A 23,386-nucleotide genomic window follows, 5' to 3' on the forward strand; every position below is an offset into this window, starting at 1 on the left:
ACGGGTATCGTTGTTTTTCCATTACTTCATAGTACCTCCTCAACGTGGGTGGGATCATCATAGCATGATTGCACGAAACTGCCGTGCCGTCGTCTAACATGCACTGGACCCTCTCGTCAACCACCAAACACAGGAACGGCTGCACCTCAGTGACGGACCAGTGTATTTTTGTGGACAGCAGCCATGTATGCTCGCTGTAACACTCCTGCTGTTTTTTAAAAAAAATTGCGGGTTTGATTCTTGTGGCGGACGTCGCGCTCATGGCACATGACACTCTCTGACCAATCAGTGGTCGGTCACATTTCAGTATTGGCTCAGATCACTTTGAACCTCAACAGAGCAGGTACTAAAAAAGCACCAGGTACCAGGCACTATCCCTAATGGAACAGCAAAAACAAACAAGCAGAGTTGAGTCTAACTATATAATGGAAGAGCACCATAGGAGCCAGTAAACTCCCAATTCCTCAAGGCTGCCAAAATACAATCATTGTAAAAGTTCTGCAGCACATTTTTTGGTACCACACAACACTTTTACAAAACTTCCCATCCTCAAGTTCATCTTCAGTGTTATATATATGTACAGTATAAGAGCAAAAGAATCAGGGTCATCCGTTCACTTAACTGAACTTTCTACCAAACTCCCAAGCAACACTGGCCATTGCACCAAGGCATCCTATTCCATTCCCCACTGTTTGTATCTTATTGACAGATGGATTTCAAAGGCTCACACAGAAAGTGAGGGCAGGATAAAGCTTATCTGCCCTAGTCCTCAGCAGCTTGTAAAACAATGCTGGAACAAGTGCAATCTCTGCGGTGATAGATTACAGCCTGGGTGTTAGCTCAGCATTCACGCTAGCCAAGCAAGACAATGAGATTGCTCTCAGGCGTATCATGGATGCCTCGCACACAGAACGCCCACCTTTTAAATCTGTCTCACATAAAAAAAAAAACATAAATACAATCTGACTTATAAGGGGAGGAAGAATCACCAGTTTTTACTTTTTTTGTGAATTTGTTTCTACCCACTTACCCTCCTTTCACTGCTGAGGGTGACTTTTCTTTAAAAAACGACAACCAACAGATCTATTTTTAAAATTCTTCAAGAAGAAATCTTTTGGAGCACTGTGATTGAAATGATGTCCCCCAGCAACACTGACCTTGCACTTTGGCATGAACATAAAAAAACAGCAGTTTCTGAATCTCAATGACAATCTTCCAATAAATCTTTAAATAGTTCATTCCACGAGGCTCAGTTTAAATCCTTATCTGTACAGTAAATGTATTGGGAAAGAATCGTGTGTTTCGTCATAACAAAACAATAACATAACATAACAATAGAACATAAGAAAAGTGGTTATAAGATATAATCTGCATCAGGAAACTGAAGACTGTGAGATTTAGTACTAAACCTTCTGAAATTTGATGTGAGTTGCATTCAACAGGGTTTTAAACTCTTTTATATAACAATTATATGTGTAATAATTAAAGAATGGTGCTGTCACAGGCAGCATTCGGATTTGCAAAATAATGTTTGACCATTGCAAAGCATACGAAGATACCACTCTCATGACTGTTTAATATTAAATAAATAAATAAATAAATAAATAAATAAATAAATAAATAAATAAAAGATGAACAAAAGCCACACTCTTTGAGCCACATACAATTGTCCTAAACCTCTAGTTGTAGTATTATATTAAACAAGCAGCCAGTTGTGGTTTCAAATGTTGTCAGTATAGTGTTGATTGAAACCCCAGATAACTCGACACATAGTTGGTGTAGTGGTTAGCACTCTTGCCTTTGCAGCAAGAAGACCCGGGGTCAAACCTCCTTTCTGCATGGAGTTTGCATGTTCGTATGTGTGGGTTTCCTCCCACAGTCCAAAATCATGCAATATGGGGATTAGGTAAATTGGTCACTCTAAATTGACCATAGGTGTGAATGTGAAAGTGAATGGTTATTTTTGCCCTGCGATGATCTGTCGAACTGTCCTGGGTGTGACCCCGCCTATCGCCAAGCTGAGATTGGCACAGCACCCCCTCCTGTGGAGGATAAAGTGGTAGAAAGTGAATGGATGGATGGATGGATGTATTTTGGGGAGACATTGACTACTCTGTCATCACTGGAGAGCAACTACAAAATACTAAAAACTTCATACTATTGGCTAAAGTTTGTGTGCTTATATAAGACCCAACATATTTCATAGTGTAGCACCGGTTGAGGAACTGCCTTCTGGGCCTTTAAACGTTGAATCTACTGTACTGTTTCTCTTACCAGGAAGGATCTGTAAGTTGGAAAAAGGAATAATGTGCTCATTAAAGGAAGAGTGGAGCTCTCACATCCCTCTGCCCATTTAAAGCAGGGAACTACAAAGTAGGCTAGTTCAGATGATACATGATAGGGCTAATAGAAATTGCACTAAAGGCACGATTTTTTTTTTTTTTTTTTTTTTTAAATCATGCCGAAAAAGTCTGCAGTGTCCACTAATATAATTACCTTCTGGGTTTAGGATGGTGGGAAGCAAAGGGGTTTTCATCTACAAGTGTTTCAAAAGAGATGGTTTGATCATGGTGATGTAGGAACACATTAATAATTTATAGATACATGGAAAAAAAAATCCTAATGGACAATCTTTTAGACATTCCCACATGTTGTGTTCCTTTACCTATGCAATGGAAGTGGTAGAAATGTAGTTGATGCAGTCTGACGACTATATAGCATAATGTATGATAATCCTGTGTAAACCACATGATAACCTTTTGGCTTTTGAGTCACAAAGGAACCATGTCAGGGATTGTCTTCAGTGGATAAAAAATCACATTGAACAAAGCCTCACTAGTTTTTCTGCTCATCCTGTTCAATCACTATAATAAAAAAAAAACAGCACAATGACAATTTCCACTTATGTAAACCTTACTCTTCGCCTTTTTCCCGGTTGATAGGCTGGGCTGTGCCATGTCTAATCACAGGAATTCATTTAGGGGAAAGCCAGGCCGCATTAAACGATCTGAGCTGCCTGAGAGGATCAGATAAATCCCTGTGTTCAATAAACCAAAGCGCCTTTCCTGAACGCAATCATTCTCAACAGGGACATGAGTGCCGATCCTAATCCTGAATATTTGCCGTGCCTTTAAGATAGAAACTCAACCTGGCACACCAGCCTCAAATCTGCTCTGAAAGACGTAACTGATGGTTTAACTTTTAAAAAGACAAAAATCGACAAACAAAAAAACACATGAACTATGACATTAAAAGTGCATGAATCATTATTTATTTCTTCCAGTGAGAAACTAAGAAGAAAAATCACCCGTGAACACACAGATTTCATTGACCATTGTTTTGGTTGTGACGCTTTCTTACTCTCATTGCTTTCATGAACTTATTTTCTCAGCAGCAGCCATTTGTTTTTATAGCGCCACATAACAGGGGAAGTTAACAACTCACATAGTGAAGCAGTAATAGCTAAGTATAGGGACTATTCTTCCCTGGCTGGAGTCAAAAGGAGAATGAATCATTGGCTTTGTGGTGTTGTTTTGGAACTACAAAAATATATGAAGTGTTATAACGTGAGGGTGGAGTTTGTTGAACTTAAAATGTCCCACATTTAAATGAAAACCTATTGCATTGCAATCTGAGGGCCAGATTTGATAATGTGGAGAGTAAACCTTACATACAGATGCACTGTTTTGTAATAATTTCCTTTTCATTGTCACAATTATCATTTTTAAATGACAATTCAACCAAATTTAAGTCATACAGGAATGAAAAAATTCAGAAAAATGCTGCCATTTCTTTCACATCTGGAGTCAAATAACATTAACAATATCAAAAAATAGGCTTTGACTGGAGCCCATTTTAAGTCCTATAATAAATAATGCATTGTTAAACTGGAGCTGCGGGCTGTACAAACTCTGAGCGAGGGCCATGATTGGCCCACAAGTCGGACTTTTGGACAAGCCTGCAATAAATCAATCTAACTTTTTTTCATACATAGCACATTCTGTGCAAAATTGGATTACAATGTACTTCATCACATAAAAAAGTCAAAGAAGAAGATATCTATTGTCTGCAATGTAGCAACTGGCAGGGGACCGATGCATTTTTTAAAAGTACTGTAGAATAACAGAATAATTATGAGGTTATAGTTATTCAAAATCCAAAAGACAACAAAGACGAAAATTGAATTAGTTCATCCCCAGAAAGTTACAGAAATGTGCACTTTTTACATTCACGTTTATATGTCATATAAACACAGGGAGAAAAACAGATCATTGAGAAACTTCTCTACTTTGGAAAAAAGGAGTCAGAAAAACAGGGTATAAGTGGGGATTGTCGGAAATTCACGCCATTCTGCTGAATTTCATGAATCTCAAAATAGTTCTGGTCTTGTTTATACCACAGGCGGTAATAAACAATTAAAAATGACTGACACCGACAGAAACCTAATCAATAGAAAATCCGAGAGAGAAATGTAACGGCTCTGGCCATTGATTCACAAATGCACAAAACATCCCCACAATATTCGAGATATCGACAAAACAAGGATGAAATCAGCAGAGATTATGCAGATTACCCGTGTTGCCATGGCAACTGATTTGAATGGAGGTCACTGGATAGCTCACACCTTACAAGATAACCCCTCCTCCGCCCTTGTTAACAAGTAATTACACCGTCTGTCAAGTTACCACTTTGCAGATGTGAAATGTGACAGCTGAGAGCCGACGGTGGTGCAGCGGGGCCTCACCGCCGCGTCATGTGAGTGCTGTTAGATAAATGAATGTCAAGTACAGGTGGTATCACAGCAAAGGAGGCACACCACGGATAAGAGGCGTCCCTGATGCACATGAACTATTAAAAAGCTTTTAGTGAAGCAACGCTGGCAACTAATGTATTTATACTTTAATTTCATTTCATCCCGTTAAGTCATTATCCTCACATAAAACCCTCTAAAAGTCACATTTCGTTTTACAACTGCACTTTTGTCAGACTGCGTGTGTGTGTGTCTATTCAAAAACCCTTTAGACCCACAGTAATATGGCGTCTCTCTCGATCAAAACAATACCAAAAGACCTCTGGAAGCAATGTGGGATCATGAGATTTGTTGTCTTGTTTAGGTTTCCCTGTGCATTTGTGCTTTACAGGAAAAGCTTCCCCGGCAGAACGTGCTGTGAGTCGTCGTGAGTGTCATTGGACATAAAAGAAAAACAAAAGACAACACACTAGGTGACTAGTAGCACTCTTTATTTTTGTTGTGTTATTCCGTTCTGTTTTATATTCTGGTGCTTTTGTTTTCCTTTTTATTATAATATGAAGCACTTTTGCAAGTACGGTTTGTTATTATTTGAAAAAACAGCCACATACAGTATGTTTTAGCAATTGCACATTTGCCTTCAAACTTTTTGACCTAGTGCAGGACTTTTGTCTCCTCTACTCCACCACAGGTAGCGTCATATTTCACATTTAGTTTCAATGTCAAAATGTTCACGTCGCACTCTGATGTGTAAGCTGAGCTAATGATACCATCAGTCATTTGGTACTTCGGATGTTCCCCAGCATTAATCTCGATTGCGTATTACTGTTACATTGTGCTGAAGTAGGAGCTTGATGCTTAAAGAGTTGTTATCTCTGTTAATGTAATTACCACAACTCGTTCCCCCTGCAATAAACCCCATTTTCTCATTAGGGTTTTCCCCACCGAGTAAAACACAGATTGTATTTCTGTGTTTGTCAGTCAATAAACCTTTAACAGTGCTGCAAACATAGTGATTATCAGCATCTCTGCTGTTGTCATCGTCATCTGGGGTTTTTTTTTTAGTTCAAAAACCGGTTAAACAGGTGCCATTTTAAAAGAAAATAATGATTTAACAAGAGGAGAAAAAAAAACTAGTTTCAAAAAATAGGAAGAAACTGAACTGAGCAGAGGAGTGAGGAGATTCTCTAAATTAAAAGCTCAGATGCTAATCTCCTTCAACCCCATCTGGGTGACATGTCTTCTGGCCAAACAGATGTTTCTCTGTGAGGACTTCTCTTTAATCATTTCGGGTCATATTGGGTCACTGGCATCCGTTAACATGGACACATGGCAAATTGTGCACTCGTCTGTTAAACGACCTGAGACAACTTCCGTCTTATATGGACCCGAGTGCACAATTATGCCATTACATTTTGTTTATCATTTCCCTTGCATGACTTCAGCACTGATTTATTGTTTCTCCTCTAGGCTTCTTACTCTTTAAATCCTTATTGTCGCCAGACAAGTCTGGTGCAGTGACAACAATAATAACAGATTTATAGGGCTGTGCTCAGGTTCTGGATAAATTAACTAAAGGAGATTAAAATACTGGCCTGTCTGTCATGAGGGTCATTTGTCACCTTATTCAAGTGACTCCCCCGGTCAGATTTGATTTATCTCACAGCTCCGACATCACTCAAACTCTAATCCGCTCTCTTTTCCCCCCCCTCCAGAGGAAATGTGAATGTCTACCAGATGTGAATCCATGTTGTTGGAGGTTATTTCTGGGCCTGGCTAGTCCATCTTCCTGTCTGTTTTCTAATTTTAATGCACCCCTGTGGGAACTGGGGTACTTCTGATGATGTGTATGTCAGAGAACTCTGAATAAGAAGCATGTACTGGAACTGTAATCAGTCCCCTGTTGATTTAAAGAGACTGGGGCAACAGTGCCAGCCGAAAGAGAACTTCAGGAAAAGCCTTAGTTATAATGTAAACTTCACCATAATACAGCAGGTTAAGGGGGAGTTGTTTAGGTATAGGCATTGATAGGCAAAGTGCGATTGTTTTAATTACAACTACCAGTTTTTTTTTGCCGTTTTGTTTTGATTTGGGCATTTAACTTACTGTAGTTTGATTGTCTCTCACTCCCTGTGTGTTGTATTCATCTGGCTCGCTTTCCCCGGGATGACACGTCACACATATGGCCAAGGTCAAAGGAAAATTACTCAAGTCTACTCGTGTGACTGTAAACAACAGGTTGAGGCAGAAAGTCATATACATAACGACTGGAAGAACGTACTTAACATTTCGTCAATGATGCAGTCTGACGTCCTTGGAGATAAATAAGAGAGTGAACTCCTTTGTTTTTTTCAAGAGAAAACACTTTGAGCATTAGGCAAAAAGAGGTATGTAAAAGTTATAGGACCATTCCACACATAACTTAAAGCATTATTTTGTTAAGTACTGTATATGATGCGCCCTTTTCAAAGCAAAGCTCATATTAAAGATTGGCAATATAACTATACACATTTTGAATCTGGTCTGACCTGCTGGGCACTATGAGTCAGTTGGCCTTTGATACAGAATTGTGACTGGTTCTCGGACCTTGGTTTATCTGCATGCAGGCCAAGCATATGCGTTATACTTTGGTACAGGAGAGTGAGCAGTTTCCAAATGTTGGTTTCCAGCTGGAAAAGGTGGCCTCATGCCAAGACAAGTGACAAACATATTCCTTGGCGTGTCAGGTTCCCAGGCGTGCAGAGCCAATTTTGATAATGTGTCACTACCTCGTAAAAAACAAAAACCCTGAATTATCCCTAAAACGTACCCATTCCCCCCGCTTTCTGTATGCATTAAACAGTGTTTCCGTTATTGCGATGTTTCACGGGGTCTCTGGGAAACAAGCATACCATGACTGACAGTGTCTACACATCTGTGACTGATGACACAATTTTAATGGCGCTACACAGATTGTGTAAATTCTAATGAATTATGACACTGCTGAACATTGGATGATTGTTTGAAGTGAAACCTCTCCTTTCAGAGACAACCAGATTTATTGGCTCCATAAATTAAATCCTCAGCTCAGCCGTGGCAAGCCCCATTTAAGGGTCTCTGCACAAGAAACCTAACTATGGCCCAGTCTGAAGTTACAACTGTCTCATATTTCACCAATTTTGGATTTATTAAGTTAAAATTGATGTCCTATTTGGACTGTGCTTGGGTCTCAGAGCAGGGCCAGGGGGCAATACAGAGCTTCATCATCTTGACAGGAACTGACACCTCGGGCGTTCGTCAGGCCACCAGCCTGACTGCATCCTCCCTGGGTGAGCAATTATGTGTGAATAGCCAGCTTTGTGTCATTCCTTATGGCTCTAATACGCCTTCCTCTTCATTGAACATCCGAGGGGGAGAAACGCAGCAGCCGTCATCGACTGCCTGGGAACTCTATTTTAATTAGCCAAGTCTCCCAATTACAAACCAGGGAAAAGGAAGACAGAGACTCTGGATGTGTCCACTGATATTTTATTGTCTATCCATTTACCCCCGCTATTGATTCACCGCATTGTTTAAAGTGTATACATTTGTCATGACGATGGCTTGGATGAAGGAATGAGGGGAGCATGCCTCGGTGCAATGGAGATCCTATCAATCAGCTGTGCAAAGTTAGGGGTTGTATTTTCTTTCTGAAACATATCCCTGAATGCTGTTAGTGAGCCAACATGATGGCCTATAGTTTAGAACGTTAACAGCATCGTAACCAATTGAAAAAATAATGGTGTGTTTCATGCCTCACGTGCTGATGGTAGACTATTCTATTATTCTCTTAAATGGGCTTTAATATATAGTAAAGTTGGACTAACTGACATCACATGTCCTCAAAACCTCAGCTATTCATTACCAGTTAGGGTCACCGGGCTCCGTAGATGTTATATACCAGTGTCTGATTGATTATATTTTCTATTATTTGTGGGTAATGTTACTTTTTGTAAGCATGTCCTTGGCTAATTCAAAACCTGCTGAATTTATACAGCACTTTTCTAAGTCTCAACCTCAAACTTATATTCGCCCATTCATACACAAATTCACACAGTCCTTCTAAACAACTTCTGTGAGCTAGGTTTGCACGCTTCACATCGCTGGTTGTTTAGTTTTTATGCTCAAGGCCTTCGCGTTGTGTTGTAGGGCGACTGGTTGGGTGCTGCTCCGTGCTTCCTGTGGTAAGTGTCATCTCTCTCGGGTCATTGGTTGGTGCTACTAGGTGGCTAATGCTAGTGCGGTCACAGATACTGGGGCCCTCTTTCTCTTCATCCTCCCGTCTTGTCTTGCTGTGTCCCTGGGAGCGTGTTTTTCGTCACTGAGAGTGTCTGCCACGTGTGCCCGGTGATTTTTGTGGTGTTTTTCTTTGGTGGATCCCTCCCCTGCCCTAGCCTTCGTCCATTCACTTTGGCCTCAGACCTGATTACCCCTTTTTCTGTTGGTATGAATGAGTTTTATTGAAATTTTAGAATGAATGTTAATTAAAAATTATGTGTTAACTTGGAACCCCGTCTCTTGCCCCCTGAGTAACCTGAACTGTGTGCCTTTTGTGTCCATCAGTATATCCCTGGGTGAAATTCCCAGAGTGGCGTTGTCAAGCTAATATTAGTTTCTCACCTTATCATCTCGTACCCTCGCCACACAACCACTGCACAGAGACGGCGATAGAAAGACACAGAGGGCAGGAGAACGGTCGCTGAAAGCCTCCCACGCAGGTCAAATATTACCAAAAGGGAATATACCTCTCTTGATGCACATTTGCAGAGATGAGAATGGAAATATTACCCACTTTCTCCCTGTAGTTAAGTGCACTCTCATCTCTTGCACCAAACAAGGCGAGCTTCAATCTATTTTCAAGCCACTCTGAAGGCGAACGTTAAATTTATTGGATGACAGCGAAAAGGCTGATTGACCAGTAGGGGCAACGCTTATTTTATGTGGTCTTTATGTTGTCTTCTCGGATGGCTCATGGTGGGCGCTAACGTCACCCATTGAAAGATTAAGTATAGGGGAAACTTGAACCCCGTGCAGCTGGCAGATGGTCCACCCTCTGATTGAAAACACTTATTTCAAGGCTGAGTGCAAACAGTCTCACATAGCTGTTCCATTCACTTTCGCCTGAGGTTCTTAATAAAGTATGAACCACTTCGATTGGCATAAAGAGCCGCAACATTAAAATATTGATACCACGGTCAGTTTCTCTCTTGAAGTTGTCATAGTCTTTTCATTAAAGATATGTTCTCTTCATAAGGAAGATATGCCTGTGCTGACATTCATCCCATAATCCAGTGAAAGCAGAGCATGAAAAAAAAAAGAAAAAACCACCATCAGATTTTACCTCGAGGGATTCATCTGCAGGAATAAATTATCTGACTGAGAGAAAAGGTGTCACATATAAAAAACAAACACTGAAACAGCCTTCACCTACTTAAAGCAATGGCTGACAAGTGCATAGATATGTGAAAATGGGTTCTCACAGTGTTGTTGTAATGAACTCGTCCAGGAGGCAGCTCTGTAAGTAACCAATCAGACAGCAGTCATGTTTCGAGAGACATAATGAAAAAAGAAAAAAGAGAGATAACCAGTGTTGGTTACAATATTAAAGGAAGCCAAGGTTAAGGTTAGGATTTTAACTCTTCACCTCTGGCAAATGTCAGAGGCAGAATGAATTTGTCTTTCATGCAGACCGAGTTTTGTGGCGTTTGAACACCATGGGTTTGCAAGATGAAGTGTAAAGTGGCTCAGCTTTAAATTCAGACAACTATAAAACCAGGAAACACAACTAGGCAAGTGCCTCCCTTACTTTGCCATCAGGATAAATACATGACAATTTATTATCCCTACTACTGACATCATCCCTAATGTTGTGCCCTCTTTAACAGATGGAGAACCAAACCAGAAAGAGTTTGATCTGCAGAAAACGTAATGACTTTTCTAACTTTTAATTAAAGTTGCTTATAAACATGACTTTGGGACACACATTTGACCCATTTGAGAAATATGCTTCAGTGATTCTGATAAGAGTTTCAGGATAGGCAGGCAGGCTAGCACGTGATTCACCACATTACCTTTTGCTACCGTCTGTGCTGCCAAATGTAATTGCAATGTAGTGACAAAGCGTTTCATTTTTTACTATTTTAAACTATTCCAGTAAAGCACTGACCCTTCTTCGGTTTTACAGCACTTCCTTTGTCCAAAGATGGCAGAGATTTTATTGGACCCACATAAAGTGTCTACCCTGTCTTCTCAGAAGCATCTGCATGTGCTTTTTGTACCTGGAAATAGATGACCGGGACTCTGCCTCAATCCATTTCCTTTTATATTGCACTCAACAATCTCCTGATTTCTTTAACAAGGCAAGTGTGAAATAAATCGTCGGTGCTGCGTGTGCTGCTGTATTAGGAGAGTATCAATTTTATGGACAGGCAAAAGCTGTTAATGTGTCCTCGCTTTACAAAAGCTCAGGCCCTCTGAATTTTCTTTAGCTGTACTCAGTCAAATGATAGTCAGAGCTACTGCACATCAAAGTAAAGAGTAAATTGCATTTCAGCCAATGGCTGGTGCTATTCTGTTCTGCCTAAATGCATCATGGCCCCACTATCTCCTATGATGAATTCACAGGGCCTGCGCCCGCAGGTGAATTGAGTTAATTACACCAAGAAATAACAGAAACCGTACTTTTTTCAGTCTCATCACATTACCGTGATCTTGTTTCTTGGGGTATGGCAGTGAAATGCTAAGGGGCGCCGTGTTGTTTGTCTCATTTATCTGGACTCGCATTCATGACGAATGCGGTCAAAATGTGAATTCAGCTTTTACTGACAGAGCCGACGGTGAACGCCAGCAAGCGATTCATTCGTCAGGCGGCTCCTCCATGAAAGCAATATTGTCACAAATTGTTTTGTGCTCGGCCAGCGGAAAGGGAGGAGGAAAAAAAAAAGCTTTGACATGAGCAAAATTTGCAATGGAGTGGAAAAGAAGCACAACCCAAATGCTGAAATGATGTACAGTCAGCAGTGTCACCTTGTACAACCCCCTCCTCTCGCTACCACACTGCATTTGCTCTTTGAGCATGGACAGCTAACAGTCAAGAGAGACAAACCGTGGCTGCAGTTTTTCAGAGTCTCTACTCTGCTTCTTTTGGAGGGAAGACAAAGGAGACGGAAAGAGCAGGATGGATGGATGGTTAGGTGGATAGATGGATGGATAAGCTGGATGGATGGAGAGAAACCACAGTATATTACAACACCTTGGGCACTGATGGAAACCTGCAGGCGGCCTTGGTGACAGGAGCACGCACGGCCTTGGGTTGCCATGGGAACCGGGGTACATGGCATGTGGAGCGGACACAGACGTCTTTGCCTTTGCCCAGGTTTGAAAGCTCTTGGATCGATATGTCAGCGTGACCAAAAGAGAAGAAAACCTTTCCTGCCTCTACTTTCACCACCTTTGTCAAGCTAAACAGAACACTTCTCTCTCTCTCTCCCCTCCCCCAGAGGCAGAGGCAATGAAAATGAAAACTGGCATTGCTGCATCACACAACTGACACCTTTAACAGGCACAAACAACCTCTCTTTTCCTGTTTCCATAAGCTGCATCTTTATCATATTGAATTGCAAAAAACGCTTTGGTTGTCTGAGCCGAAGCTGACCTCATCTACATCCTGTTCATCACTGTCTGTCGGACTCTTTCTGGGTAACATTAGTGTTCTGGGCTGCCAGCTGAGCTAACGAAGGCTGGGATCAATATTTGTGTAGAGTGTCCAGATGAAGACGGGCATGACAGAGACTCTCATGGGGATAAAACAACAGAGAGAGAGGTAGGAACCCGCAGACAGCAACCAGTGATCTGAGCTGTCATTCCAATTTATTGACTGCACTGGCCGAGCTCACTGATGCGAGGAAAACCTAGTGAAAAGAACACTGTGTTTTTATGACCTTTTCAGGCATCACTTTCATGTAGGGCTGAAGTGAAGGCGGAAGAGTAGTTGGCATTTTGTCCATCTGTACCTGTCTTGGTTTACTGAAGGTGACTTTTCCTTTTTTTTCAAACTGCATCTGTAGAAAAATCAAGTCAGAAAAATGAAACAGCGACAGCATTAGAACCATTCTGAAGCGCTGACGCTGCTGCACAATTTTAAATATGTCTGTAAACTTTAAAGGGCAGTTTTGTTTGTACTTTGGATTTAGCGTAATGTCGGAGGCAAGATTTACAACACAGTAACAACACAGATTCACAACACAGGGACAGGTTGCCAGAGATTACAGATTATATTAAAATCTCATCTGTTTATACACACTCCGATGAGTGTCAATGGTCCATGAAGGTCAACTTTTTCCTTCAGTTATAGTTCTAGAAATGTCCGGTACTTTCCAGTTCATTCGGGTAATTAACCTCTTAGATTATGCTTCTTTTCTGAAATGGTCTTGACTTAATATACAGCACAGATCTAGCACATATGTGTTATAGGATTTATTTTTGCTCAACCTTGTGTGCAATCTAATGTCTCATTGTTCAGGTTGTACCAATATCATGTCCCCACATTTGAATCTATCTGTAGTATTGCATGAATGTACACAGTTTAGATACCATGCCTCTATTTTACTCAATTTATTTCATTATTATTAACAATATCCTCATCTGAGATCAATGAGAGGAAAGACATGACAATAAAATGATTTGATTCATTTAAAAAAAGGTTTTGCCTTATTACATTGTTAATGAACCAAGAATATTGTATTTCCTCTAGTGCTGTGTGCCAGAAAAGCAGTGATCAGACTTTTGTCTCCACACGTGGAATCACGTAGGAGTGACAAATAAAATGTTTTAACCCTTTGCATATAAACATTTATTAGAAAGGGCTGTGAGTATGTGTTCATGAAATAATAGAAACAATTAGAGCACTGAGCTTCTTACGAGATGATGACGAACATCTTACATTTCCAAGTCTGCAGAGATTCATTCCGAATTGGTCGACCATGACCGACAAAAACATATGAACATATGGACATACAGGTCAAGTGTGGGAGATAAGTCAACCGTCTTGTTTCATCACAGCATTTACAGTATACCGAGGCTCCCTGTTCTTCTGGGTCTGCTTATGAAAGTATTCCCCGTTTAATATCCTCCAGAATGTGCTGCTCCCAGCTCAGGAAAACAATAACTGCGTGTACCTTGAAAACAAATGTCCTTGTGTGGAGAGGTGCATAAACTTGCCTGTAGAGTAATAAAAAAGTTGTTATGGTGTGCCTGGATATCGCACGCTGACAATGACATAAGGAGGAAATCAGATCTGCAAAACACACACATTCTAATCAATGTCTAACAATTCAGAGTAGTTCTTTCTTCTTCTTTTTTTTTTTTCCGGATTATTTCTATGTCTCGTCACTAAAACTCTCCTGTCATTTCAGATCCTGCTCTTCAGTGCAATCGGCTCATTCGTCTCACCTGTTGTGGCCACGCCCCCTTCACCACACCTGCAGCTCATTAGTTCCCCTGTATATATACCAGCTCACTTTCACCTCACCCCTGCCGGGTTGTCTTGTGTTGATGCTGTGCTCACCAACATGCTTTAGTTCTGTAGTCAGCCTGACGTGTTTTGTGTTGTAGCCTGCAGTTTATTGGATTTCTTATTATCTTTGACCCTTGACTGTTTTGTGACCAAGGAACTGAACTCTCTCTTGAACTGGTTTCCTTCTCTGCCAGTTCACGTCCCAGAATCATTAGTTTCTTCAGTGACCATACAGAAATCAGACTTTGCTGATCTAAATTGACCATTACACTAATTGCGTTCAGTCCAATTGTGTCCTCTTGAGAAGGATCAAAAAGGATCTCGTGCCAAATCAGTAACACGCCAGAAACCGGTGCCAGTGTCATCATGTTACGGCAATTGGATGAATGTCTGTGTAAAGGATGAAGCTGGATGACATGACAGTGCCCCAAAATTGAAGCCAAAGCACCACAATTGTCTCCTGGTGGCTGGCTTTTTATTCCAAAGGTGTCGTTTTTGGAAGTATTTTTAATACTTGTGAAAACTAAGGGTCCATAACTAAAGTCTGGAACTCACACATGATTGGTTGAGTGGGTGCAATAATGGGGCCTTGATACCAGAGTTTCACTCCCCAGTCGGTACTCTGCATACCCAGTGACCCAATGTGAAATATTTTAGCTCCGCTCCCTCTCTAGAAATCTGCAACAGAGGAGAAAAAAAATAAATAAATGTAGCTCCTGCTACAACTGGTGGTGAGACTTGGAAAGGTTTTCTTTTGGCTTCCTCTCGGTCCAAAGACGCGCAGATCAGGGTTAAATTAACTGTAGGTGTGAATATGATTGTTAGTGATAAAGGAAAATGGTATAGGTGTGCACAAGAGGAACAATATGTGTTTTACCAAATGTATCTTCTGGGAACTGCGGTTGTATGTATGTATGTAGCTTTATTGCGATTCCATTGAATACATGTTGTAAAACCAAATGAATGACAGAGCCACACGACTGTGACAGTGGTGATGTAGAGTGTGCCAGGAAGCACAGTTTGGGTACGTGTCCATCACAGACGTAATAAAAAAAACTAATTATTCTCTCCTTTCATTTGAGAGAGGGAGAGAGACAAAAGTGAGAATGAAGTAAATTTGGAGGTGACCATGAGAATATTAGCTGAGAACACAATGGAGGAAAAATTGGATGTTTTTTTTTTTTAATTTGGACATGGTGCATGTCAAAAGTGGGTGTTACCAATGACAAAGCATCCAGGTGAAAAACCAACATCCTGCCCAAACCATCTCGTCTAAAGGGGCAGAAATGTTACCTCGACTTTTCATCATGGCTACGTTTTGAACAAACAACGCCGCACGGATTTTTTTGTTTTTTCCACATGTGACACACGCATTTAATGTTGATCCCCAGAACTATGGCGGACACATTTCACAAAAGAGAAACCCATCTAATCCACTCTGAAAGCAGCAGCTAAGAGCTCCATTTACAGCCGGAGAACAAGGGGACGTCTCATGCATTAGCGGCAGAGAGTGGAGACAAAAGCAAGAGAAGAGAAGGGGAGGAGAGGGAAAATGCATCAGCTCAATCTGACAGTTGAGCTCTGATGGCGCGGCTTCCGGAGTATCATCACTGAGTGCTCGGGTGCAGCCCTCTTTCCCAACAGGGCACTAAAATAAATGAAGGGTCATTTAGACAACTGAATAAAGCTGCAGTGAAATCCAACAACAAATGGGCACTCTAATAGAATTATATTCCGCTGATGTCAGCACCGCCTCTATATCATTTTTATGAGTCAGCAGGAGTCGGACTACGATCCTGAAGCATGGGATTTTATTTAATATGGTGCAGCTATAGATTTCCCATGAGCCCAATTGAGGAGGAGGGCAATAAAGTGAGGAAATCAACCAGTGCTGATGGATGCTTAAACTGACCTGTAAGAAAAAAAGTTTTTAAGCTTATTTGAACCACTAATGCACCGAGCTGTGAAAAAGGTTGTAATATACCCAATGAAAACCTCCCTATAATCTTCATTTTGAGTGACGTCTATTTCTATTTCTATTAAACCTTATTATTAAAGACAGTGCGTTATACAAGAGCACAGGTACATAATACAACAATGTCACGGTGAAGTGATGATGTGCTGCAACTGATTCGGAAAGTGCCACACACACTAATGAAGCCAGTCTGAAAGTGAAGGCTGACCACCAGGTAGTCCATGAATAGTTTCTGAGTTTTGTTGTAATTTAATTTGATCTGTATCAGTGTCAATGATGAATCTGTCCTTGGAAAAACTTAACTCATCCATTTTATTCAAACCAAAGAAAAAAAAATACATAACTAAACTGACTTGTGTGTTTGCAAAACTAAAATGATAGTGAAAATGTGCTTAGTTTTTCATCTCTGTACATTTATTTGCCGGCAATTTTTGAAAGGTTGTATTTTCATTCATAATAAATCTTTTACAATGTGGGACACAAGGTTGTGCAAGTTAAACACAACATTCGTTCTGTAGTTGGTTCATCTAAGTGAATCAAACCTCTAGTCTAAGGGTTTATTGGGTTTTTTATCCTAAAAATGTGGGTTAATCTCCAACTATTACCAGGGAAATGTCTATAATCCAAAAATTTAACAGAGGAGTCTGGTGTATTTAGCGGCAGCACTGCTGCATCACAAACCCTGCCGCTGTATTTCAGTCCAGTGACTGTGTCAGACGGAGTCTGTGCTCCAGTCATGGAGGAATTACTGAACAAATAGTTTTAATTAAATGATTCTAATGATTCAGTTACACTGAAAACAATTGCTTTTGCAAGTCACTAGTCACTGGTTTGTTTGTGTCGCGTGTAAAACAAAGTCACGGCAGTTTCATGCAGCCGTGCAGTGATGGCTCCGCCCACGTTGAGTAATGGAAAACCGATTTAAGCCGTGCCGAGTCGAGGCGAGCTGGGACCATAGTGAAAAAGGGCCAAAAGAGACGAAGAACGGACTCCATCTCATGTGGATACGATGCATGTAAATGGTGGTTCTGGGAGTATAGTGTACACTTTCTTGAATGGGAATTGCAAGACGCTCGTAGGATTAATTATCCGGAGACAAAGACAGTCTGTGCGAAAATGGTTCCATGTAGAATATGTGAAGTTATTTGAATGATTCAGTGTCACTGGGTCTTAACAGCCAGGAAATGAACAAAAACCTTAATGCATCCTAAAAGTAAATGAAAAGTAATGAAAGCGTGGGGGGGGGGAAACACAACACTGCTGTGGCTTTACATTTTGTTCAGTGTCACAAAGTTCTTTATCTTTCAGATGACATAATCAAAAAAGGGTCATCGTGGGTCCCGGGCACAAGGATGAGGTGAAAATGAGATTTTGTTTTCAAAGTGTGTTCAGACAGAAAGTAAATTGAATTCTTGCCTTGCATCACAAGTGCCACTGGATGTTTTTTTTTTTTTGCGACAAACCCACACTGCAGTTCAGTCAACTGGCTCGGCTGTCACCACGTCATTAAAGCTGTGCTGTATCTGTTTAGCACTGAGCCTTATTAAGAAAGTGGCATCCAAATTGAGGCACCAAGTCAGATCATTGAGCTGCTTTTTATGCAACACGGAAACAAATTAGGAGACATTTACATACATTTTGCGAGTGTGTCATCGTGGGGAGAAAAACATCCGTTTACATCAACAGTGATGTACTATGAAGACCCCGTTTAACTGATGCTCACAACACTGTGGGAAGCTAATGACATATCACCAGTCTTCATAAAAGGAGTTAATTACGTTTATATGGAATAGAAGTAGGGAGTGAACATGTTTAATTTGCTTCTGCATGGGACTCGTATGAATTCATCAAATGTGAATTAGTGTCTGGTTCTGATTAAATAATGAGTGAGAATATGGGAGCTTCAATGCATGTTTTTAATCAAATTAACATGAGCAGATAACAATTATTACACTTTTCAGTAATCAGAGCGTTGGCTCTTAAATTGAATATAACCTCCAGAGTCTGTACAAAAAAAGAAAAAGCTGGAGGAGTTTCCACTTCCTTACAACACTAACACATAACCTTGAAAACAAGGGCAGAATGGCTCTTTTTTTGTGTGTGCCCGCTTCTTGGCTTCTTTTGTTTTTATTTAAACAGTAGCGTGTGTCATGAGTGCTCATCTTGGCATGCACAGTTAACTGGCGTGGTTTCATTGTTGTGTTTTCAAGGCCATCGGAACAGAGGTGCCCCCTTCCTTGCAAGTGGCCCTTGGCCTTATTTGATCCAGTCCTCTGGAAAATAAGTGTCGGCCCGGGCTCGGAATCTTAAGTGGGATGTGAGTGCAAGTGTTTATTCATGTTTTGAGGCAGAGGTGAAGGAGCCTGTATCGGGGTGGAAAGTGTGGGCTAAACCTCAGCAGAGCTATGATCAGAGAGAGAGCGAGAGCATATAGGAATAATGACGCTGCAGAAAACAGCAACTGTTTTGTGCGTTTGAAAACCCTCCGTCCATCTGTCTGTGCCACATGTTTTCAAACTCCTGAACAAAGGACAGCGATTTTCCCCTTAAGTGATTATTTTGTGGGGAATAAAAACAAAAAAAAACTCACAGCAAGTGTGGAAGAGATCAGCGGTGGAGTGTTAATGACAGGTTGTTAATGGCCGTCATCATGGCCACAAACATAGGATTGAGAAATGGAAAACAGAGGATGTGGACGGGGTTAGGCTTCTCAACAGGCATCAATATTATTGCCAGCTTCAAATATCATATTAGTGTTTCACATAGAAAATGAACAACTGACACTGAAAACAGACTTGGTTATTTGTGTGTGGCCTGGTGTAATCAATGATTATAATTACGTCTTTTAAAGATCACACTTGAAAGGCAGCTTTTGAACGTATGATTTTCCAACGCTCCGCGATTATAAAAGACAAGACGACGCTTAGACCGACACCGTTTTGTTCTCAAGACAATTAAGCAAATGACAAAGCCGTATTCCTTCACCGAGTCATTTAATTATCCAGCGGCAGTAATTACCTACATCCTCCACCGTGAGACTGTGACTTTTACACTTCAGTCTTTTACAGGTCACTGCCGTCGCTTTCACACATGCCGTACGTCCCGCTCGGAAGCTACATTTTCACTATTAATGCCAAAAGGTTTTGCTCAAAAAATGACCACATTAATTCAGTTTAAAACCAACCATTAGCCTGTATTTTTGGTTCACTCTTCAGACGTCTGTGACAAGCTGAGAGGTAATATTGAGCAGCTACAGAGCCAGGAGAAAACCACTTCTCAGCTATAGCCAACAAACCAAAGGCAGTGGTGTGAGTGAGAGCGTGCACTTACTCACGAATGAACGGCTGAACCATTGATAAAGTGTGCTGAAGGGTAATTCAACCGCTTTATCCTCCACACGACGGTGCCGGGGCCGCTGGTGCCAATCCCAGCCAGCAACCGTGCAAACCACTACACCAACCATGTGGCCTGGGTGCTGAAGGTTGTTTTATTTATTTTATTACAGCGTTTGAGGAAGACTCTTGTTCAAGTTTGTTCTGGTTGCGCCGTCAAGATATATTTTTGGACAGGCCTAAACTGGAGAAACAGTTTTCCCATCGTTATTTCCGTTTTTCTTCGCGCCGCAGTTATTTTTTTCTTCCCATTTTGTCACCCGCTGTTTTCTTACATACTATATATAATGTGTGACGAGGGGAAGATGTGTTGATAAGTGAGGTCATAGTTAACACACTAGATCAGTACCAAAGCGACAAAATAACAAGTTAGAGTACAGGGCAGAATAATTGGGGAATGCTTGGAGCACATTTCCACTACAGCAGACTCGTGGACGTTCAACGCGAAGAGTTTTATGGACAGAATCACACATGAAAGCTGCCAGTGAGATCGAGCAGACGCCACATTTGACGTGCAACTCCTCAGCTTTCAGAAACCGTTGGAATTGTTTCCGATAGCACACACTGTCACGTAATCTTGATCTAGGTACTAAAGGTGTCTTGAATTAAGTAAGTGAGAATTTGGAGACACGACGTGCAATTGTACCAATTAGTTGAAATGCTCATGCTGAATGAAATGATCATCTTATCTTAGCTCTTTTCTTCATAATTGTGCACTTGAAGACAATTCCCGCGAGACAAGCTGGAGCAAAAGATGTTGTTGGATAAGCAGCCAAGTGTTACAATTGCTATAGTCAGAAGAATACACTGATTTTTTTTTTTTTTTTCTGGCATCAATTTATCTTTCCTGGCAAAATGGGGAACAAAAGTGATTGTCCACAATGCATAAATCTTCACCTCTCACATACTCCAGGCTACGGCTACAGCATAGCGAGTTAATTATTGATCCACGAGTGGCTCTGTGGGGTGGTCAGGGAGGCCCGGAGAGCCTTCCTCTTTTGATGGGGATGCCTTGTAGTAGGAGCGCGGGTCGATTTTGGGTGGAGCTGTTGGTGGCAGTACTCCAGATGCACGTCGCGGCTCTGTGGTCCACTTCCACCTGCATGGAAGCATCTGTCTGGCTCAAGTCCCACTCCGGAGGCAAAGCCCAGTCGAGTGAACACGGACTCAGCGATCCACGATTCATACAACCTGGGCAGGTTTCTATGTCAGTGTACCGAGGAGCTCGTTGTTTCAGATCCTATTTTCTTCATTTCAGAGCGTATTGCAACTTTTGCAGAACAGAAGCCTTTTATCTCTGTCCAAAGAAAATCTCTTTGAACAACTTTCCAAAAAAGGTCATTTCTCTACATGCAGGAAGAGAAGTCCTTCCTACAGGAAGTTTTAATGTCAGTTTTTTTCTCGTCGTGGGGCTCGTGATGTTTCCTTATGCATATTGTACAAAAAGAAGACTTCACTTGTGTTTCCTCTTGCATCATCTCCGGCCCGTCCTCTGACAGACCCTTCTGTCTCACACCAGTGAGGGATGTCTGCAGAGCAAACACAGAACTCAGTTAACAGCAGTGAAAAAGTGACACGGAATGAGCCGCGATGATGATCCCGTGGGGCGTTTTGGCAATTTTTTTTTTTTTTTTGCAAGTGCACGCAAATTCTAATACCATCAGTCATCATCTCTGGAGTATTTAGAACAGAAGTGACAACATCTCTGTCCGAGCTATAAATCATTTAAAAGATGAAAGATTAAGTCTCTTTAGTCTGTTTTAGAATCCCACAGCAAAGCTGCTCTCTCTTCACGGCTGTTTGTCTTCATTGGAATGAGACAAAAAATGTGTCAAAATATTCATGTGATGTAAAATACGCAGTGTTGTTGCACGGCGTTGATTCTGCAGCTCCACTTTAGCAGACACAGTTCACTCTATGCGGCTTCTTTGTTGTCTGCGTCGTCAGTCTTGATCACGTTTGCTTCACTCAGACTTATTAGAGCACGTTCTGACACGAATGCGGCATTGAAGAAAAAAAAAAGTCCGTGCCAGTGTCTGTCACTTTGTCACGTTTAGCGTTTTTTGTCGTTTCTTTTACATTTCGGATACTTTCCAATTTTTGTTTTACTTCCAGGGAAAAGATCCAACCATATTGAGCGCAGTGACACCAGCAAGTGGCTCAAAGTTCTGTCCTCAGTTCGTCAATATTCACATCTGCATCGGTGCTGAGGAAGGAATTAGGAGACAGCGGGGTCGAATGTCATCGGATCAACAAATCAATAACAGTGTGTGACGGCAAATTAAACGTTAGTAAGCAATTGGATCAAGTTTAAAACGTATGTTCCTCCTATTACCCAGTAAAGACAACACGTCTCTATAATTCCCATGTTCTGGGTCTAATGACAGTTGTCATGTGTCATTGTCTGGCATTTCACACTCACCTTCCATCCCATTCCAATATATTGAACTAGGTGCAGCCGATTTTAGCAGCATGGAAGGATTTAGAGAGATTTAGAGCAAACTGCTGGGTATTGAAAATATGAATTTCCCTTATCGAGTGGATAATAAGTAGTGCTTCACATGTACTTCAGAATAGGAATGTATGACTTAGGAGTAATAAATCATGGTAGTAAATAACTACCTAACTACATCAAAGGTCATTTAAAGGTTTATTTTAAAGACATTCATCGCCGAAAGACCCTTGTGGGAGGGCGGCGTCGTGCAAGGTCACAGGTCAACTCTCACTTTGTTGTATCTCTGTTTTTAATCTGCTGATGAAGAGAAACCGCGTTCCCAACGCTGTCGCCCTGAAACGCTTTGCGATTCAGCAACAAGGAAAAATCAATTCGGAGAGTGTCCCTCCTTTCAGCAGCTGAAGGACTGGGGAAGACTCGCCTGACATCTCAGTGGTATACGCCTCAATTGCTGAACTGAATTAGCAGGCGAAGAGTGGGCTGGCTGGTTAGAGACTCTTTTTTTTTTTTTGGACTTTAGGAATTCATAATCCCTTTAATCAAAAAATGCCTACAGAGAAATATAACCCAGCCACCTAGCCACCCCCTAAATCTGCCATTGGATGAATTTCAGCTCATATACAACACATGGATGCACATAACGTGCACTCTGAGTACTTCACATGCAGTACATAAATGATGCAGTGAGTGAGTACATCTGGAAAAAAATGGGCTTTTGATACACACACACACACACACACGCGCACACGCTAACACAAACAGGTCCGATAAATTGCTTTCCACGGGGGATGAAATGTACACCGCAACTCGCAACACCACGCAAGATTGCTCACTCGTAGAATATAGTCCCGTGATTAATAACCCCAAAAAACATCCAGCCTTTTTCCGAGTGCTTACCAGATCAAATATGCACTCCACTCTTTTACTCCACTCTTTCCACATTGTTACATAGTTCAGGTATTTTGTTGGGCAAGCGCGCGAGGTGAGACCCATTAAACCCCACAGCCACGGCGTGTCCATTAATCTGCTTTGCACATACGTCTCCATAAATGTAATGGCAAAGGAGTGACACGCGAGGCAGCTTTGCACTCTGCGTCGGGATAATCGGGGAGCGGTAACTGAAACCCACCGTGATTTTTATGATCAATTACGGCCCGTGAAATGTTCGCCGTGATTAGTTTTAATGAAGATACTTTGATTAAAAACTGCATATTGTCAGCGTTTCTGTGCGACACTCACTCACATGAGGTAATTCATTGGTGCTTTGATGTTTTCGATCTCT

The sequence above is a fragment of the Solea solea genome, chromosome 9 (assembly GCF_958295425.1).
Source record: "Solea solea chromosome 9, fSolSol10.1, whole genome shotgun sequence".
Taxonomy (NCBI): Eukaryota; Metazoa; Chordata; class Actinopteri; order Pleuronectiformes; family Soleidae; genus Solea; species Solea solea.